The 5,254-nt window shown below is 42.2% G+C and overlaps 1 long non-coding RNA gene across 2 annotated transcripts; it reads left to right on the top strand.

Moving 5' to 3' along the window:
• Window positions 1–1,930: 1,930 nt before the first annotated feature.
• LOC109740472 (uncharacterized) lies at window positions 1,931–4,918 on the top strand. 2 transcript variants are annotated; one of them, XR_012202801.1, is made up of 4 exons: window positions 1,931–2,793; window positions 2,867–3,992; window positions 4,065–4,177; window positions 4,688–4,918. It is a non-coding gene; the product is annotated as an uncharacterized lncRNA (long non-coding RNA). The 2 variants fall into 2 exon arrangements; XR_012202800.1 differs by having other exon boundaries at window positions 2,867–3,973.
• Window positions 4,919–5,254: the final 336 nt, after the last annotated feature.

A 5,254-nucleotide genomic window follows, 5' to 3' on the forward strand; every position in this document is an offset into this window, starting at 1 on the left:
AAAATCATAATTCTATTGCCAGTTCTGAAATAAAGAAATGTTTGCATAATAGTACCATAACAGCACCAAAACGAATCCTCATCCTTGGTAACTTACTGGCTTTGATCTTCTAGGGCAGCATTATGAGATCCTTGGTTTACTTACAGGTAGGCCATCAGCTCAAACCTAACACAGAAACTCCTTGCTTGGCATTTGAGCTCTTGTTTTCTCAAGACTGGTACTAGTAAATGTTATTTCACTATGTATTCTTTCCTCAGTCCATAAAGAAATGTGGGAATAGTTCGATGTGTGTTGGAGAGATAGTTTTTTTATATATCATAAGAAGAAAAGATCGTGTTTCCTAAGGGGAAAATCAAAAACATTATTAGCAACTCACTATGTATTCTACCATCAGTTCTACGTGTATTAGAGAGAGGGTTCGGTGTCTCCTTTTTTTCACTTTCCCAGAAAAAATGTTTTATTGCAGATTAGGAACTTTGTATTTACATTTTTTTTAACAAAGAACTAATAAGTTCATATAATTTCAAAAGACAAAGCCTTGAAAGTTCAATCAAAAGCTCTCACCACTTTCCTTTCTATTTTTTAATTATTGTAGGACATTTCAAGCACTGAGCAAAAGGGATTAGGATAAATTGCAGAAGTAGTTGTAGGATGCTTAAGTTCTCTTGACTTTCCTTTCTCTCATTCTTCATGTACCGACAAGCTGTTTCATTTTTTCTGGTTTCAAAAAAGTAGAAGGGGAAGATGTAGAGGGTGGACTACTCTGGGCCTTTGCTGCTGGAATCGTGGCGTATTCATGAGCTCCTGTAGAGCTACCGATCCAGCGAGCCGCCCATGTCGATGAAATGCATGCTAATTAATTCCCTTGAAAACGCCATTGGTGACCTCATTCTTCTTTCTTAACAGGAAACAAGAGGGAGCGTCAGCACTGATACAGGGAGATGCACACCAAACCCGCTGCCTGAGGCCGTTCACCGTCGCAGCGCCCCTTCCCCAGCCATCGTGAGGTATACCCTGCTTAGTGGCTCCCGAACCAGAAAAACAAACCGGCCCAGCCCGCACCCCCACCACTCTCTCCTCTCTCCCTCGTTCCTAATCTCTCCAACCGCACACGCCACCCGCCGCCAGCCCCAACTCTCCGGCAACCCGCCTCCCCCCGCCACCCACCTCCAGCGACGCGCCGCGCCCAGCACCTCCCACCTCCGGCGACGCGCCGTGACCACCGCACCCTGCCTCCTCCCTCATGCCGCGCGCTGCCCCTGAACCCTGCCTCCTCTCTCGCGCCGCCCCCACTGCCCCCCGAGCGTGGCCGCCCCTCCACGGATCCAAGCTCGCACGCCGCCGCCCCTCCCACCACGCCGAGCTCGCACGCCACCGCCGCCGGCGCCCCCAACTGGCCGCCCCTCGTCAGTTTGTGTGTTCCATCCGCACCAAAAATCGCCGTCCCTAGCTTCCCGTGGATCCCTGCGCGCCGCCGCCCACCAGAAGGATGCTCTCGTGCTCCCCGACGCCGCTTTCCTTAAGCATTCGTGCGCTCCAAAAGTCAACGCGACACAGCTGCTTCCTCCGGCAACACCTCCTACCGACGCCGGCGGTTCTGAGGTTACCTTGTTAGTAGTTCAACTTTGCTAAATTCTGTAGTTAACCATTGCTAAAAATCATCTTAGAAATTATCTCGTTTAAATAGTTCACCTTTTCTAAAAACTGTAGTTCTCTGGTTAGAAAAACAATAGTTATCTCTGCAAAAAAGTATGACAATTTTTTGGTAAAGTCTCAATCTCTTCTCAGTTTTAGTGTACGTTCGCTGGCGATGCGTCCAGCATGCTTGCGGTGATAGCGCCATAGTGGCCACCACTAATGGCATTGGCGGCCAGCATGCTTGCACAAAAAATAGCTAGCTAGGTGTTCAGGATCTTCTATTTTATCCCCCGAAACAGGGTGCTCAGGACGTCTATTTTGTTCTCTGAAACACTAGCTAGGTGTTCCCAGTTCAGTACGTGGACTATCATCATCTCTAGTTGCTGCTTCCTGCCACCAACGAATTGCGCAAGTTCAAAGAGTGTCGCATGACAAATTCAAAAGGTGTTGTATGGCAAGTTCAGAATTTTGGTTTCGTGAAAAGTGTGATTTTTGGACAATATTTTGTGCGATTCAATTGTTCATCTTCAGAACTTGGAGATGTTAAGTCTACTTTTTTCTATGATGAAGGTACACATGAGATCCATCTGCAATGGTTATCGGCCCTAGTGCTTCAAAGATGCTTATTTTGTTTCCCCCGTGACACAGCGAGGATGATAGTGACGACACTTACAAAATTGTTTTCTGTGTTGCTATGTTGTCAGTCCAAAGTGTGGTGAAGATGTAGTCCTGGGTGTGTAGATGATGTGGTGTGTGTCTGGTTGTGTGTGTGTGCATGATGATTGGTGGCTGTTGTGTGTGTGTGCAGGGTACCCGGCGACAGCGGGTAGGCGGCAAGTGTACTGGTGAGCAGCTACCCGGAAAATGCTGGAACAGGGCTTCCAAAGTAAGCTCCTTGCTTCTTGCTTCTCTTTAAATCTCTTGAGCTTTACATGGTATGTTCAAGACAAGTCCTCTAGTGGTTGTATTGTATGATGTTCGTTTAAATGATCGGCTATACTGACACCGCATACGTGGAAACTCAAAATGAAAATAAAAGGTGTTAATGGAGAAATATAAGAACAAAAACAGTTATGTGTAGCCATCTAGCAACATGGTGATCAAACAAAATCCCGACAGCCACCCTCCATGGTGATCAATTCCATGTGCTGATGGGTATGCTTGCTTAGCACAAAATTCATAAACTGTCAATTTATTTTGAATTGAACTGATGCTGCTCTTGATTCAGACATGAGGGGAGAAGACGGAACTAGAATGATTCAGTTCATCATTGGCACCCCTGTAAACCAAACAGTGAAGAACACACCCACTGTACTTTTGCTCTTGTTCTTTCTATCTCCTGAATTCCACGCTTTCTGTGATGAGCATGCTTGGTACTATATAGATACTGCTGTAGTAGTTCTAATACAATATATTACAAGAATTCATTGACAAAAAAGGTGTCAGTTCATATATGCATGCAGCAGCTGTTCTGATACTACTTCAGTAACCAGAAAAACACAGAAGTTCAACTATACTTATGCAAAATAGTTCAATATTTTATTCTATGACAGTCAAGAAAAACAGAAAAAAAGAGGTTCATCGTGTGATGAGCAATAGTCCCAACAACTGTGCTAGAGATGCAAAAAATTGATAGCATAGCCGATGCTATTTTTCATCCAATTTCGGAAGAAAACTGAAGTTGATCAGAGTAACTGAAGAATGATCTGTTAGTTCTTGTCCCAACAACTGTGCTAGAGATGCAAAAAATTGATAGCATAGCCGATGCTATTTTTCATCCAATTTCGGAAGAAAACTGAAGTTGATCAGAGTAACTGAAGAATGATCTGTTAGTTCTTGAGTATGTGTAATGCTGCCATTTTACTATGCATTTGATTCCATCGTGATGGATGTATTACAAAGATATGGCTGTATTATTATGTTGAATAAAAATACCATTTTGCTGCAACATTTTCTGTCAGCTCCTGTCAAGTTATACATGTATGTGAGGATCCTTCTATGTAGTAAGTTCATAGTCGAGAAGTCAGGGACTTCGTAAGGAACGTGAACACCAAAAAACCATTAAAAAACCTAAACCATATGTTAGGGGAGTTCAAGAAGTTCATGGCTAGCTGTCCGTGTTCTGTATTCTTATCAGTTCATAATCGAGACGACATGTATTCTTATCAGTTCATAATCGAGACGACATGTATTCTTATCAGTTTGTTTATCTAGCCCGTCGTGCTGTGTATTCTGGTCAGTTCGTGTGTGTATGTGTTGCCCTCGCAGTGTATGAGAGGCCGCCCGTGAGGAAGTCGCCGATCTGGTTGAGGCATGCTGCTATTCTCTATATCCGGTAGCACAAACATTTAAAAGTTCGAACACCAAACCCTGGTGAGTTCTTCTTAACAAAAACTCATCCCTCATATTTGTTCCTTTTTTCGTAGGTTGAAGTTAAAACAAGATGGAGATGTGTGTTTTGGAGAGAGAAGAACTTATCTAGTGGAGTGCGTGTGTGTGCTGCTGCATCCTCGTCCGGCAGCTCTAATCCACACTCTCAGTACAACTTCTCTACGATCTCATGTTCACAAATCTTGTAGTACATTTTTTAAATAAAAATCTTCTAGTACTATGTAAAGCAAGCGTGGCCAACACATACTTTAGGTGTCGCGGTAGTACGCACTGTTGATGGTGGCCTTCCTTTGTGGCGCTGCTACTTTGCCACCTAGAGTAGTACTGCTACTACTTATCATGTTGCTAAAACCTAGCGAAAGTACATGTATTTGATTAATGGTTCTGTAGGAAGAAATTTTTTCACCAATATATAATCTCTAGGTTTAGTAAAGCAATCCTTTTGTTTAGTAGCTGATACTGCTCAAGTTTATTTCTTGTTGTACATATGATGTCCAATTTCTTCTTTCAGTTCGGTTCAATTTATAAATTTCATTCAGTTCAATTCTTATTGTAGTTGGAGTTTAGTTTCTTTTTTGAGTTCAATTCAGGCATGTGTTTGAACTTGCAACCTCACTGCCTTAAGCTACGATCTCAAATAGAAGTGTACTAAATGCAGGTACTAGGTGGTGGCATTGCTTCACTTCTCTTGTTACGTTCTCTTCGCCCAAATTCGGAGGATCAAGAAAATAAAATATCATTCTTTTGACATGCACTACTCAAAAGAAGGCATTTCTGTTGAAAAATTGTTTCGCTTGACATGTACTTGCCAACAATTATGTATAATAAATCATGGCATTGTATGTAGAAAAAGATATATTGTGTGTTCTGCTGTTGTATTGAGTTGCTATCTATTGCTAATTGTATGATGTTGCTATTGCTCTCCGTGTCATGTTATGCAAGTTGACACCGAGTACACGTTGGATGATATACTTATACAATAAATAGCTAAAAACTGATTTCTTCCAGTTTTTATTTTTCGCCCTTGCCTATTTGATGTTGTGCCCACGTGAAAACATTTGGAAGTTTAGCGGGGGAAAATACTTGTTAGATTCATTTAAAAAGTGTCGTATAGTTCAACTTTTATATATAATAAATTTATAATTAAAAGGAAACGTGAGAAGCTCACAAATTAATTCTGTGACGTTGACGTCCAAGTTCTACAACTGATTAGTACAAACAAAAA

This window comes from Aegilops tauschii, chromosome 2 (genome assembly GCF_002575655.3).
Source record: "Aegilops tauschii subsp. strangulata cultivar AL8/78 chromosome 2, Aet v6.0, whole genome shotgun sequence".
In the NCBI taxonomy this organism is placed as follows: Eukaryota; Viridiplantae; Streptophyta; class Magnoliopsida; order Poales; family Poaceae; genus Aegilops; species Aegilops tauschii.